This window comes from Bubalus kerabau, chromosome 18, assembly GCF_029407905.1.
Source record: "Bubalus kerabau isolate K-KA32 ecotype Philippines breed swamp buffalo chromosome 18, PCC_UOA_SB_1v2, whole genome shotgun sequence".
In the NCBI taxonomy this organism is placed as follows: Eukaryota; Metazoa; Chordata; class Mammalia; order Artiodactyla; family Bovidae; genus Bubalus; species Bubalus kerabau.
Window position 1 is genome coordinate 7,299,452 of NC_073641.1, and position 15,057 is coordinate 7,314,508.

Sequence of the window (15,057 nt, forward strand, 5' to 3'; positions counted from 1 at the left end):
GAAGACAGCACATTCAGAGATGTCGGGGGAGGGGAGAGGGAGGGGCGTCTGAGTGTTTGCCTCCCTGCTCCCAGGAGGCCCTTGTGTCTGCTTCCTGCCTGTCTTATCTGGATTGATTTTTGTCATCCACTGACTCCTCCATTTTACTTCTGTTCATTCATTTGAATTCTGTTTCTTTTTTCTTTTCTTTCCCCCCTTTTTTTTGCATGTAAAAGAGTGTTGACAGATCCAGGAGTGGTGAGGTGCTCTCTCCACCTCGTGGGAGGTGGGCTGGCAGGGCGGCCGGGAGGGCAGGAACCAGGTTGCCTGGGCTTGAAGCTGATCTCTCCACTTACACAGGTTACTCTGGGCCAGAACTTCAAACTTCTGATCTGTAAAATGGGAGTAATCCAGTGTCTACCTTGTGCGGTCGGTTATGAAGATGAGGTGAGTTGATACATACCGAAGGTGGTTTGAACAGGGCCTGGGGTGCAGTCAGTTCAAGAGCTGCTATTATGATCCTCTCCCTTGGGCCCAGTGGCTTGTGAACAGAGCCTCACTACGCCCAAGTGCTGGAGGAAAGGGAACAAGCTCGGAGTGTGAGAGATGCTCTCTTGTGACCAGGTTAGTATCCAGCTGGAGGGCTGCTGGCCGTGCTGGCAAGTGAGGGACAGACGGGGTGCCTACTGAGTCCTGGCAGATGACCAGGGGCTGGCCTAGGCCTGCCTCCTCACGTACCAGCACCCAGACCCAAGTGGGGGCTACTGGACCTGCTTAGGTCAGCGGCATGGAGGGGGCCCACAAGCCATCAGTTCTACCCCAAGGTTGCCTAGAGAAACTTCAGAGAAACATGCACAGGTGCTCACAAGCTGTGCCCGCACATGCCTAAAAGAGCTCTCTTTGGATGGCAAATAGCTGGATACCATCCATAGGCCCGCTGACAGCAGGATGGGTAAGTAAGTTGAGTCATAGACACACAGTCGAATACACCATATATTTTAGAGAGCAAATAAAGTATAACCACATACTGGGAGAAAATATTTGCAGATGATATGAATGATAAGGGGTTAATATCCAGCGTATATTGCTTCCCAGGTGGTGCTAGCGGTAAAGAATTCGCCTGCCCATGCAGGAAACGCAAGAGATGTGGGTTTGATCCCTGGGTTGGGAAGATCTCCTGGAGTAGGAAATGGCAACCCACTCCAGTATTCTTGCTTGGAAAATCCCATGGACAGAGGAGCCTGGTGGGCTACAGTCTAAGGGGTTCACAGAGTTGGACACAACTGAGCAACTGAGCACACACACGTCCAACATATATGAACAGCTCATATGTCAAACAAACACACGGCCCCATTAGAAAATGAGTAGAAGAACTGAAGAGATATTTTTCTAAAGAGGAAATGCATATGCGCAAAAGCACATGAGAAGATGTTCAACATCGCTAATCATCAGAGAAATGCCGATCAGAACCACAATGAGATAGCACCTCACACCTGTCAGCGAGGCTACCGTCAGAGAGAAGGTAAGTTACAAGTGTTGGCGAGGGTGTGGAGAGAAACCTCCTGCATTGGTGAGAGTGTGAACTGGGACAGCCACCATGGAAACAGTATGGAGCTTTCTCAAAAAACTTAAAATCGAATTACGATATGATCCAGCAGTCCCACTCCTAGGTATATATCCAAAAAAACCAAAAACATGGATTCAAAAAATGCACGCACTCCAGTACTCATAGCAGCATTATTTACAGTAGCCAAGATATGGAAGCAACCTGAGTGCCCATCAACAGATGAGTGGATAAAAGAGTACGTGATACACACACACACACACACACACACACACACACACGGAATGCCACTCAGTTATAAGAATAAAACGTTGCCGTTTGCAGCAACATGGATGGACTTGAAGGACATTATACTAAGTGAAATACGTCAGTCAGAGAAACACAAATACTGTTTGATATCACTTACATGTGGAATCTAAAATATACAACACACTAGTGAATAAAACAAAAAAGAATCAGACACAGAGAACAACCTCGTGGCTATCAGTGGAGAGAAGGGAGGGGTGATAGAGGGAATAAGAGGTACAAACTGCTAGGTATAAAATAAGGGAAGTAAGAGGCACAAACTTAGATACAAACTTAGATATAAAATACGCTACAAGGATATACTGTACAACACAGGAAATGTAACCAATATTTTATTAATAACTATTCACAGAATGTAACCTTTAAAAATTGGGAATCACTATATTGTACATTTGTAACATATAACATTTCTGTACGTCAACTATTGTTGTTTAGTCCCTAAGTTGTGTCTGACTTTTTTGCGACCCCACATTCCTCTGTCCATGGGATTTCCCAGACAAGTATACTGGAGTGGGTTGCCATTTCCTTCTCCAGGGGATCTTCTTGACCCAGGGATCAAACCCGTGTCTCCTGCATTGGCAGGCAGATTCTTTACCACTGAGCCCACCTGGGAAGCCCAATTTAGGAAAAAAAAAACTGCAGCCACAGGGGTCAACATGGTTAAATTGGAGACACAGGCTACTGAACTTAAAATGCAAGTTGCAGGAGGATCCAAGATGCATTTTTGATAAAGCTTGAAAACAAGCACAGAAGCACATTAGACACACGTTGTATTTGGTAAACTCAAGAGTGAAGCAGGGGAAGAGACCAGATGAAACGCAGGGTGTGGTCAGCTCACAGTGGGTTTAGATGTGTGGGGATGCGGGTGGGGAGGGCATCAAGGTGGATCCACCTCAGCTAGGATGGCCTCGGCAAGTTCTAGGGCCTACATTGAATGGAGGGCTTATGGGTATTTGTTTTATCAGCATGCTTTATGATTTAGTATAAACTGCATTCAGTTATCCCTGTGAAATAGTTCATAATAAAATGTTAAAATGTTTCAAAAGAGAATGCTGGCTTGACTTTGCTGTTGGTTATGTTTCTCCCCTCCTTCCATCTTCTTTCCTTCTTTCTTGCCTTCCTCCTTCCCTCTTTCTTTCCTCCTTCCTTCCCTCCCTAATCTCTCTCTTCCTTCCTTCCTTCCTCCCTTCTATTTTAATGAGCAAGGATAGTTTTGCCTCTAAAAAGATAAACTACAAAACAATTTTCAGTTCCACTGCCATTGCCTGGATGAGCCTGCAGTTTATCTAGCCACCGTCCTCTCCACCTCCACTTCAGCCTCTACTCAGCCTCAGAGGGATCTTTGAAACCCTCAGTGGCATTGGGCCACTTTCCTGCTTAAAACTCACCAGTGCTTCCTGAAAGCCCAAGGCCATCGGAGCCCACTGTCCTCTTTAGCTGGGTTGATCCCTGACCTTTGTAACCAGAACTAGAATTCCCTGAACCCAAGACCTGCCTGCTGTCTCTGGGCTCTTACTCAAGCTGTACTTGAAAGAACAAGTCAGGTCTAGGAAGCTTTGTCAAGGTCTTTAAGGGTGCGGCAGCCAAAAGAGATCAGGTTCGAGCTTCATTCTCTGCAGGGCTCAATTTAGGTAACACCTCCTCCAGGAAGCCTTCCCTGATGCCCATCCCTTGTTCTCTCAGCCCCTTTGCGAACCCTTATCAAAACATCCTGAACTTTCCACAGTGTTGTTAAATTTTCCATCGATGTATCTCTATTGGACAACAGCACCCTGAAGGCAAGAACTGCGTCTTGGTTTTCTTTGTTTCTGTAGTTACTGAACAGGCTCTGGCACTGTGTTGCTCGAATGCCAGCTCCATGAAGGTGGGGATTTTGTCAGTTTTGTTTACCCATGAATTCCAAGTACCTAGAACAGTGTCTGGTACATGTTTATGAGACATGACATAAACATTTATCGAATGAGTGAATGGATGGATGGATGGATGTTACACTGTACTGAATAGAATTCTATTGCTTAGTAGCTGTGGAAGCCTGGGTCAGACACTTGACCTCTCTGTGCTGCCCTTTCTTCCTCTGTAAATGGGGATATTAATAGTACCTTTCTTGAAGGGTAACTAGGAGAATGCATGTGAAAGTACCTAATGGATGTCAGACACATAACCCAAGCTAGTGCATATGATTCTCAGTCTGACCTTGAAGGCCTGGACAAATTCCCAGGCGGCCCAGTCCCCTCCCTGTGTGGTCCACGGGAAAAGTCATCACGGGTCTGTGCTCCTTCTCCTTGACCAGGGGCTAGTGACCTCTGGGGGTCAACTCTGACTGCTGGGTCAGTGCATCTATTGTGCAGGGGCTCTTAATGGCTGGGCAGCTCCAACGAGTCCCCGGAGCCCAGCTGGTCTGTGCAGCCATGGCCATGGTCTCCGTTTCCCGAATGGCGCTTTCTTTAAATAGAGGTGAACTCTTCAGCAGCCACAGGCAGCTCCTGAGTCAGCCAACCGTCTGACCACTCTCTCAGGTCACTTTGGGTCTGGAAATTCTAGGACGGAGGCAGCAGAGAGGTGGAATCATGCAGACCTGGGCTCCAGGACTGCTTCCCCCACCCCAGCACCTCATTCTACTATATAACTCTGAGCCTCAGGCTCCACATCTGTGAGATGGGGAAGCCAAACCTCTCCTATCCAGTGGGACTGCATTTGATTTGAGGATGCATTCGATTTTCCTAATAAAGTGGTACTCACTAAAGAGTTATATAAATATCATATATATATATATAATATTATGTAGAAGTATAAGATGTGATAGCTTCCCTGATGGCTCAGTGGTAAAGAATCTTCCTGCCAAGCAGGAGACATAGGTTCAATCCCTGGGTCTAAAAGATGCCCTGGAGTAGGAAATGGCAACCCATTCGGGTATTCTTGCCTGGGAAATCCCATGGACAGAGGAACCTAGTGGGCTACAGTCCATGGGGTCGCAGAAGAGTCAGACACGGCTTAGTGACAGATTATTAAATGTGGTACTTATATAATTATGATGATGATGACGACAGCATCTGCATTTCAGTGAATTATTTTATGTAGACTGAGCGTCAGGGAGGAGAAAGAAGCAATGTGCGTGCACGTGTGCTTGTACATATGTGCTGTGTGTCTGTATATTTATATATAGACATATACGGTGTATATAAATAGACACTTGACATTATGTAAGAGAAAGTGACATCACAGGAAAAATACATCTCTATTACTGAGCATGTTTGTATACATGAGTGAGCAATGAGGCACTTGGAATGCCAGCTCAGGGCTACAGCGCTGCCTAAACACAGGCCAATGTCTTAGTGTTGCTGATACCCAGGCAGAGGGCTCCTGGATGCAGCCTCCCAGCTCTGAAGCACCTGCTCAGCTGCACCTCCCCGTGTTCTTGCTGCTGCTCCTGCCACACCAGGCTTTTCCTGTCACCCACACATGGGGCAATCACCCTGTTACAGAACTTGTGGTTGGGTGAATGAATGGATGGATAGTTGGATGGATAGATGGGTAGATGAGTGATCAGATGGATGAAAGGACTGATGGATGGATGGATTCGTGCTACTTGGATGGATGGTCAGATGGATAGATGGATGGATAAATGGATGGATGGGTGAATAGAAGGATGGATGGATGGATGGATGGATGGATGAATATCACAGATCTATCCTTGAGGAGCTTACGGTCCATTTGGAATAATAAGATTTAAAGCCATAAAATGGTCAGTCATAACTCAAGGCACTTTGTGGTCCAGTGTCTTTGATGGAAGGATGTATTTCTGTGGGAGGAAGAAGAGGAAGGGCCTTGTGACTGGCAAATGGAAAGGAAGCCCATGATCATCTCCTTGAAGGACAGAAATTTTGTTTGTATGAAACAGGAGACATTCTCAAAAGACCCAAGGATGACCTCTTCCAGTTTCAAACACCCCTCTGTGTCTTGGCTGAAATCCAGTAGTGCACCGTTTCAGTTCTTCAGGTCGTTATTAGCCATTCCTCCTGCCAGGCTCTGTGCCAGGGTCTGAGGACACAGACAAACCCCAAGGTCCTTGTCTGAGAGCCTCAGATCTGCAAACGTCACACAACTGTGCAGGTCACAGCAGAGAGGTGTCAGTGCAGAGAAGAAGGAAGACAATCTAACCACTGAGACAGAGAGTCGGGGTGGAGGTGGAGGTTAGGCTGACCCTTAAAGGACTGACAGGAGGCTGTCCTAATAGAAGAAGAACCACAGACAAAGCGAAGAACAGGTGAGAGCTTGTGGCTTCCTAGCCTGAGTGCCCACTACTCATGGGAAGGTGAGAGATGAAGCTGGGAAGCTTGGTGGCCGCACCCAGTTGTCCAAGGCCTTAGACTTTATTCTGGAGGAGATGGAGACCTCTTGTTGGCATTTAAGCAGGAGGGAGACCTGGTTGCATTTGAGGCATGGTAGGAGGGGACGAGGTGGAGGCAGGGAAGTTGGTTCAGAGGCCACAGCAAATTTGAAAGTGGTGTAGGTCTAAATAGAAGCTCCAGATAGACAAGACATTTCATTTACTCATTTATTCTCTAAAAGTGGAGGGAAGGCAGGTAAAGACTGCTTATCCCACCGTCCAGGGCAACACATGGGGGTGGGAAGTTGATGACTGTTTTTCCTGCTCCAAGAAATTCAAGACATCTGACCCACCCCTGCCCCACCTCCCGGGTACAGAGTGCACTTACTTGGCAGTGCTGCCTGTCTGTGGATTCTCTTGCCTGCCAGATGCAGAAAGGAAGGGCAGGCCCCCTCTGAGCTGCAGGGGACGGAACACAGGGCTGGGCTTCTGTAGGGAGGAGGGGAGGAGAGGCACCGAGTAGGCAGGCAAAGGGAAGAGGGTTGGGGGAAGGAAAGACTGTGGAAAAGTGAGGGCTGTAACCCCTAGTAAGATCCAAACTGAAAGGCAGAGTGGGAAATCTAAAGGGCTGAACTATGACCACAGGCAGAATTTTCTGTTTCCAAATGCGTGTGAGGAGGAAGGTTTCATTTCCCACGAGTTTGGGAGAAATGACTCAAGAAAACAGAAGGTAATATGGTACAGGTGGATAAGAACATGTTCTATAGCTCTGTCTCCTAAAACGTTTGTTTTTAAAGGAAACACTCTAGGGCCAGAATACTAAATGCCTGACCACAGGACAGGGCAGGTCACATACATGAGGGAAGCAGGCTACTTGTTCAAAACACAGGCGGTCAGGCATGAAGGTGCACAGCAGGCAACAGCAGGCTATAGTAGCCAGGAGACAGTAGAGAAGGGCGGCGTCTGCGGCAAACAGACCATGGAGCAGCCAGAGGGAGCAGCACAGGTCAGCCCCAAACACTTATTGTCTGAATAAATGCAACCAGTGCGGCCAGGGCTTCTGATTTTTTTTTTTTTAAATTCAGAAACTTGCATTTTCCCCCCCTTTTTAAAAAGGTTTAAATTTATTTATTTTTAATTGAAGGATAATTGCTTTATAGAATTGTGTTGGTTTCTGCCAAACATTGGCATGAATCAGCCATAGGTATACATATGTCCCCTCCCTCTCGAATCTCCCTCCCCATTCCACCCCTCTAGATTGTTACAGGTTTGAGTTCCCTGAGTCATACAGCAAATCCCCATTGGCTATCTATTTTACATAAGGTAATGTGAGTTTCCCTGTTCCTCTCACATGAAGCTTCCTGATTTACAAATTGTAGCAAGTAAGTCAGATATTTTTCTAATCATTGTGCTGCCTAAATTGTAGAGACAGGCAAATCCAACCCACCCTTGGGACACTTGTGTGCCCCTCTGCTCTAGGCCAACCTTGCAGTCAACTGAAAACACGTTTTATAGGTTCTGCCGCCTCTTCTAGTGTTCCTGGCTCTCCCAGAGGAGGTCTGGAGAGAGGACTGGCCTGGGGGGGTCAGGGTGTGGCATTTACTCCCCAATTCTACATCTAATGAGATTGCTAGAGCAGGCCCTTCAACCTCTCCAGACCTCAGTTTACCAATCTATATAGTGGCAGGAAGATCTCTAAGGGATCCGCCTGCCCAAATTCTGTTCTCTTTGTTCTCGTCTTCCTTAAATCACTACCACTTTCCATTATGTAAGGCCCTACTATGTGCCTGGCACGGTGCTACCCAAGATCACACAGCTGTTAACGCTGCTCGAGCTGGTTTCCAGCCCCAAACTGTGTGACTCCAAATACATTGTCTTAAACACTACTCTACCATCTCCAGGAAAAGCAAATTGTAATTCAGGTGCTACTCGGGGGAAAAGGAAAGATGCTCAGTTGCTTTTCATTCTGCTACCCAACTTCTAGGCGACCCCAAGGATGGTTTTGGTAGCTCATGGGCCAGTACAGATTTTTGAGGATTCTCTCCGACTTTGCAAAAGGCTGGAGACTAGAGAATGTCACCAAAGGCCAGAGGAACGACCAACACCAAACGCACGGGGGCCGCGGTGGGAGTGTCTCAGCTTGGAGTCTCAACCTGGGCTCCCCTAAGGTTTCAGGCCAGGCCTGGGCTCACTGGAGTGGGGGGCATCAGTTTGTACATGGGGCAGACGGAGCTGGGAGGAGAGCACTGACCTGCAGAGAAAGAGTTGGAGTGTGTGGGCAGGTCAAGAGCATGGCCTCTGCTGGGGTCAGGGGTGACTCTTCAGGCAGCTTGTGCTTGTCCCTTGGCTCCAGTGTGGAGACCAAGACACAAACTGGAAGTTCTGTTTAATTAAAGGGATTCCCCCCATATTGGTTTCTTCTGTTATTTCAAATGCCACCACTTTCCACTCCATTGTTGAAATCAAAGCCTGGATGATCCTTGACCCCTTCTTTCCCCTCAAGCCCCATATTCAATCCTTTGCCAGATTCTGTGACCCTCCCTGAAAGGTCTCAAGAATCCGTTAAGTTCCCCTCCATCGGCCTGTATCCGCAGCCTCCCTGCCGGTGTTCATGGTCACCCCTTTCCAATCTACTCTTGATCCAGCGGCTGGAGAAATTTTTATAAAATGCAAATCTGGCCTTGTCCCTTCTCCGCCCTAAAGCCCGTTGGTGGCTCCCCAGGACACCATTAATAAAACCCAGGCTTCTCTCCACGACCTACAAATCCCTTCATCATTTGGCCCTGACAGACCACACTCCAGCGACTGTGGCCTGGTTTCAGTTCTTCCCACGCTTTGAGTTCTTCCTGACTTTGGAGTCACACTGATCTGGATTTGAATCCCGGGAAACCACGGGTCAGTGACTGTGCCTCTCTGTGCCCCACTCTGCTGACTTCTGAAATGGGTATAAGTGTGTAGCTTCTTTCAAGGTTTAAACAATACAACCAACAGGTATGGAGTACTCTTTTGCTGGAAACTTACAGTCCCACTGGAAAGGGAGGAGAGAGAGATTTAGTCTAGTGATAATTTCACCTGCCTCTTCTACTTTAACAACAAAATAAGTCAAGAGACATTCATAAATCTTGGCTTCTTTTTAAGTGAGTTGTACAATGAAGTATCATTCACTTTTTAAAGAAAACTACAAGGTCTCCATCTCCTTATTTTGAATGTGGTATTAATTCCTCCCTTGCTTTTCTTTATATTTTTATGATTTAGTTATGGTGGCTCAGACAGTAAAGCGTCTGCCTACAATGCGGGAGACCCGGGTTCGATCCCTGGAAGATCCCCTGGAGAAGGAAATAGCACCCCACTCCAGTATTCTTGCCTGGAAAATCCCATAGACGGAGGAGCCTGGTAGGCTACAGTTCATGGGGCCGCAAAGAGTTGGACACGACTGAGCGACTTCACTTTCACTTTCAAACAATGGATAGCTAGTTTTGGCTATGTGGGGACTTTGGGTAAATGGAATCATACTGTATGTGTCTGTGACTTGCTTTTTTCACTCACATGAGGGTTTGGGAGCCCAAACCTAAGCCCTTGAGCCCAAGCCCCAAGCCCAAGCATCAATTCCCAGGTTGGGAAGATCCTCTGGAGAAGGGATAGGCTACCCACTCCAGTATGCTTGGGCTTCCCTTGTGGCTCAGCTGATAAAGAATCCACTTGCAATGCGGGAGACCTGGGTTTGATCCCTGGGTTGGGAAGATCCCCTGGAGAAGGGATAGGCTACCCACTCCAGTATGCTCGGGCTTCCCTGGTGGCTCAGCTGGTAAAGAATCCACTTGCAATGCCGGAGACCTGGGTTCGATCCCTGGGCTAGGAAGATCCCCTAGAGAAGGGAGCGGCCCCCCATTCCAGCATTTGGTCTGGAGAACTCCGTGGACTCAAGCCCAGGCACGCAGTGGTTGGTCCGTCTTCACTGCTGTGCTGTGTTCCTCTGGAGGAATGCCACCCAGTGTCCTCACATGTTCTACTTTCTGTGGGCATTTGGGCTGGTCCCGTCTTTACGATCGTGAATAGTATTGCTGAGCGAATGAGTGTGCATGTATTCTACAATGCACTTGCAAGGTTCCCTGGAAGGTCCATAGCTGGGAGTACAACTGTGGGTCTCTGGGTATGTGTGTGTTCAGCTGAACTGGGTAATACCAAACTGCTTCCAAAGGGATCATTTTGCGAGAATTCTCCCACCAGCGATGGATGGGAGTGCCCGTTGCTTCTCATCCACTGGCATCTTGTTGCGGCTGTTTGTCAGAATGATCAAGGCGTTGTGCAGCCCTGCAGTTCCTGCCTGAGCCCACCAGGACTGCTGCTGTACCTCTCCTCAGACCCTCCAATGTAGGGCCTGGGCTGATAGGAGTCTTGAAGAAGGTCAGAAATGCTGGAGCCTGCTTTTCTAGAGGAGGAGGACTCCTCATCCAGTCTGGTCAGGGGGAAATAAGACCATTGTATTCCTCTGCCCTAAACTTTCCAGAGGTGCCCAGATCATGTGCATTAAAATTCCAAGTCCTTCCTGTGCCCATGTAGCACCATCTCCTGCACTGACCTCCTTCTGTGTTTGACTCACCGAGCATGTTGATCAGGGCTTTGCCCTCTTGGATCCTCTGCAGGAACACTGTTGCCCAGATCTCCACTTTGCTCCGTGCCCGCTCAGTCCCTTTTTGGGCCTGTGCCCAGGGACCTTCTCTGGCCACCCTGTCTAAAAGACTGGGCACTGTCCATCACTCTGTCCCTGCCCTGCTCTGACTGCGCAATGCTTTACACGCAGGTGTTCATCTGTTTGCTGTCTGCTGCTCCCCCGGGGTATGAGCTCCAGGAGACAGGGATGCATCTAATTTCCTGTTGTGTGCACACGCCTGGGGCAATGCTCGCTTAGGAAGTATTTGTTGAATGAATCAGTGAATGAGTGAGTTGCTCAACGTACTTTAAATAAATAAAAATAAAATTCACTTTTCAAAAAAAAAAAGAGCCCTCAGCTTTGGAGACTGGTTCAATAATGAGTTCTTTTCATTTAACAGCATTCCTTACTAAATTCTTCTGAAGAAATGAATAGAGTAGACTTCTTTCATTACTGTGCATGAAAACACCCAATGATTAAATAAGCTATACGTACACATATACAAAAAGTAGTCTCTGTATATTCATTTTATTCCACGCTTCTTGCCCAGCAGCCAATGTTAGTAGTCTTCATGCTCAAACATGTACAAAATGAGGCTTATAAAAATAAGTTGCTTCTTGCCAAACAGTGGGATCTTGTAATTGATATTATTCTGTATCTTATTTTTCTCATTTAACTATATCCTAGGTGTCAACCCCGATTGTTGGCTATACAGCTAATTTCTTTAAAAAATCATATTAGTATTCCATTGTTTGCTGCTGCCGCCGCCGCTGCTAAGTCGTTTCAGTCATGTCCGACTCTGTCTGACCCCATAGATGGCAGCCCACCAGGCTCCCCCATCCCTGGGATTCTCCAGGCAAGAATACTGGAGTGGGTTGCCATTTCCTTCTCCAATTCCATTGTTTGAGTGACCTGTTATTTACTCAACCAGTTGATGGACATGAAAATGTTTCCAGTCTTTGCGGCTGCAAACAGTACTACAATAAACATGTGCTACTGATAAGTCTTTTAAACTGGTGTTTGCTATGTTGGATAGATTCCCATGTAAAGGATTATGTGGTCAAAAGATATGACTATTTCGTATTTTAATAGATATGATAAGGTTACTTTCCAAGGGGTCATTTGTTCTGCTCCTTTGCTTTCCCAGATGACTTTCTTGGCTTCTGGCTTCCGTGGTCCTGGCCCCCACGCCCCACCCCACCTAAGGTCACCCAGAAGTTGGGTGCATCCTGAACATCTTCCCTGGAAAACTGGTTTCCAGGTGTGTAGTTGCTCCTGGCCAGCCAGTTTATCTGGGGAGAGCGATCCTAACGCCACTCCTCACTCCCCTGCAGGTGCCTCGACCACTTCCCCTTCAGCTGCTCAGCTAGGCCGGGTCTGGTCAGGTAAAGTGGCTTCAGGAGCCAACCGCAGAGAAAGGGCAGAGAAAGGGCGGGGATGGGGGGTGAGGAGGAGAGGAGGTCGCGGCTGTTGGAACAAAGGCATGTTCTCACTCTGCTCTGGGTCCCCTTTCTTTTTTATTTTATTTATTTATTTTTGGTTGCCCTGGGTCTCTGTTGCTGTGCACAGGCTTTCTCTAGTTGCGGTGAGCAACTCTTGGTTGCGGTGCGTGGGCTTCTTGTTGCGGAGGCGTCTCTTGGTGCGGAGCATGCGCTCTAGGTCCACGGGCTTCAGTAGTTGCAGCCCTCGAGCTCAACAGTTGTGGCGCAAGGGTTTAGGTGCTCTGCGGCATGTGGAATCTTCCCGGACCAGGGATTGAACCTGTGACCCACACACTGGCAGGCGGATTCTTATCCACTGCGCTACCAGGTAAGTCCTGGGTCCCCTTTCTGTACTGACTGTCTTATAGCTAACATCATCCTAATGATGGTGATAATCATAGCAACAACACGAATAAAAACAGTCAACATGTATAGTAGTGACTCGCAACAGGGCGAGATTTCGTACCCCGCAGCGGACATTTGGCAGTGTATGGAGACATTTTTTTGTTGTCACAACTTGGAAGAGGGGGTACTATTGGCATCTAGTGAGTAAGGCCAGGGATGCTGCTATACATCCTACACTGTGCTGAACAGCCCCCAACCACACATACACAGCAAAGAATTATCTGCCCCGAATATCAATAGTACCAAGCTGAGAACAGCTGGTTTACAGTGCACTTACTGCGTGATGAGAGCTATACTGGGTGTTCAATAAGTGTTAGTCTCTCAGTCATGTCTGACTCTTTGTGACCCCATGGACTGTAGCCTGCCTGGCTCCTCTGTCCATGGGACTCTCCAGGTGGGAATACTGGAATGGGTTGTCATTCCCTTCTCCAGAGAATCTTCCAGACCCAGGGATCAAACTCAGGTCTCCTGCGTTGCAGGAAGATTCTTTACCAGCTGAGCCACCGGCCTATATGCACCATCTAATTGAGTTCTCACAGTGTTCTTTGAGCTAGGATTATCATTGAGCTCATTTTACAGGTGAGGAAACTAAGGCTCAGAGAGCTACAGTGACCTACTCAAGGCCCACAGCTTTGGGGTGACAGAAGAAGCACTTGACGTCTGGTTTGCTTGACTGCACTCCTTTAGATGGCCTCTGGTTCGCCCTCTTTCCCCCGTCCTGTGACCGAGTGCCAGTGGGTCAGATGGCTTCATACTATTGCAGCAGATGGAGTGTCTAATACAAACCACGTGCTAAAGACGTGGGTGGGGTGACGGCCTCACCCATGTACTTCTGGGACAGTGGGGAGGTCTCCCTCTGAGTCCCTCAGCCCTGAGCTCCCTGTGGGGATGTGGGGTACCCTCCTCCCTGTCCCTAGACACCTGGCTCAGGCCCCGCTCCAGGGCATGCTCTGTGACCTGGGAAGAGGGCGGCCGAGGGGACATGTGGGCAGCAAATCCTGTTATGTCTGATGTGACATTCCCAAACCAAAGGTGGGCTATTCTGTACTACAGCTGGGAGTGGATATTTGCATCCTCTGCTTGCGTGTATGCGTGTGTGTGTGTTTCCCTGTATGTGTATTGATTTGCGTGTGTCATAGTGGGTCTGTGAACGTGCAAATAAGTGTGAGATTGTGCTGTGTGTCCTTGTATATAGGTGTCTTTCTTTGTGTACGTGGTGTCTGTCTTTCTCTAGCTGCCTGTGTTTGAATATCTGGGCAGATATGTCTGTGGATTTGCTTACTTCTGACATGGTATCCATGTCTACGTGTATATGTAGGTGACGGTGGGCGTGATTGTGTCTATGTGTGTGTAAAATGGATCTGTGTACATGTGCACACATGAAGGTATGTTGATGTGTTTTTATGTACACAGATATTTGTGGGGTGTGTGTGTGTCTGTACCTATATCTCTGTGTTTGAGTGAACAGTGTGTCTGCCTATAAACGTGTCCCAGTGACTGTATAGGCTGTGTGTTGGTGAGTGCATGTAGATGGCGATGACCGTGCTCAGTGATTGCGCGTGTGTGTGTGTGTGAGAGAGAGAAGAGACTGACTCCAGTATATTACCAACACAGAGGAAGCTGCAAACACTGCTCTTCATCTGCTCCTTGCAGCCTCTGGGGTTTCAGCATCTCACCTCTCCTTAGGTCGGGAGAGGTAACCACGGGAGGACCACCCTGGGGCCCTGGCTCTCCCTCCCTGCTTCCCCGCTGGCCCCACGGAGTCAGACGTCAGGGGTGACGGCCTCCGCCTCGCCCCTGCCAGCCAGTCACGGGGGCTGAACATTTCCTGAGGCCTCAAAGCTCCGGGGTCAGTGCACACAGGCAGCCTCTGGTTTGAATGCTTTCCCTTCTGTGGACTGAGGACGGCAGGTGCTGGGGAAGCAGGTAAACTAGGCTTGCAGTTTCCCTCCATGGAATAGGCTGGCTTAATCAAGGTTTGCTTCACCTCAAGAAATTTAACCTTGGCAATGCATTCACTGTGTATGTTTAACTCTAGTGTTTTTGCCAAATCTGTATACTTCCTATAACTATTATTTTTCATTTTAAGAAACTGATCTGCTTTTTAAAATGTAAATACTTATTTAAGCTTTATTCAAAGCAATTATCTTCTGTAATCAAAGATTAGACATGCTACTTATATATTTATACATTTAAAAATTTGTTTTAATATATATTAAAATAAAAGGCACACATCCCTATACTCCTTTGAACTATCCTGTTTGCCCAGGTAGGGGTGAGAATGCTCTGGAAGTTCCCTCTTGTCAGCTTTAAAAGGAACAGTCTGTGTTAGAAGATCTGATTT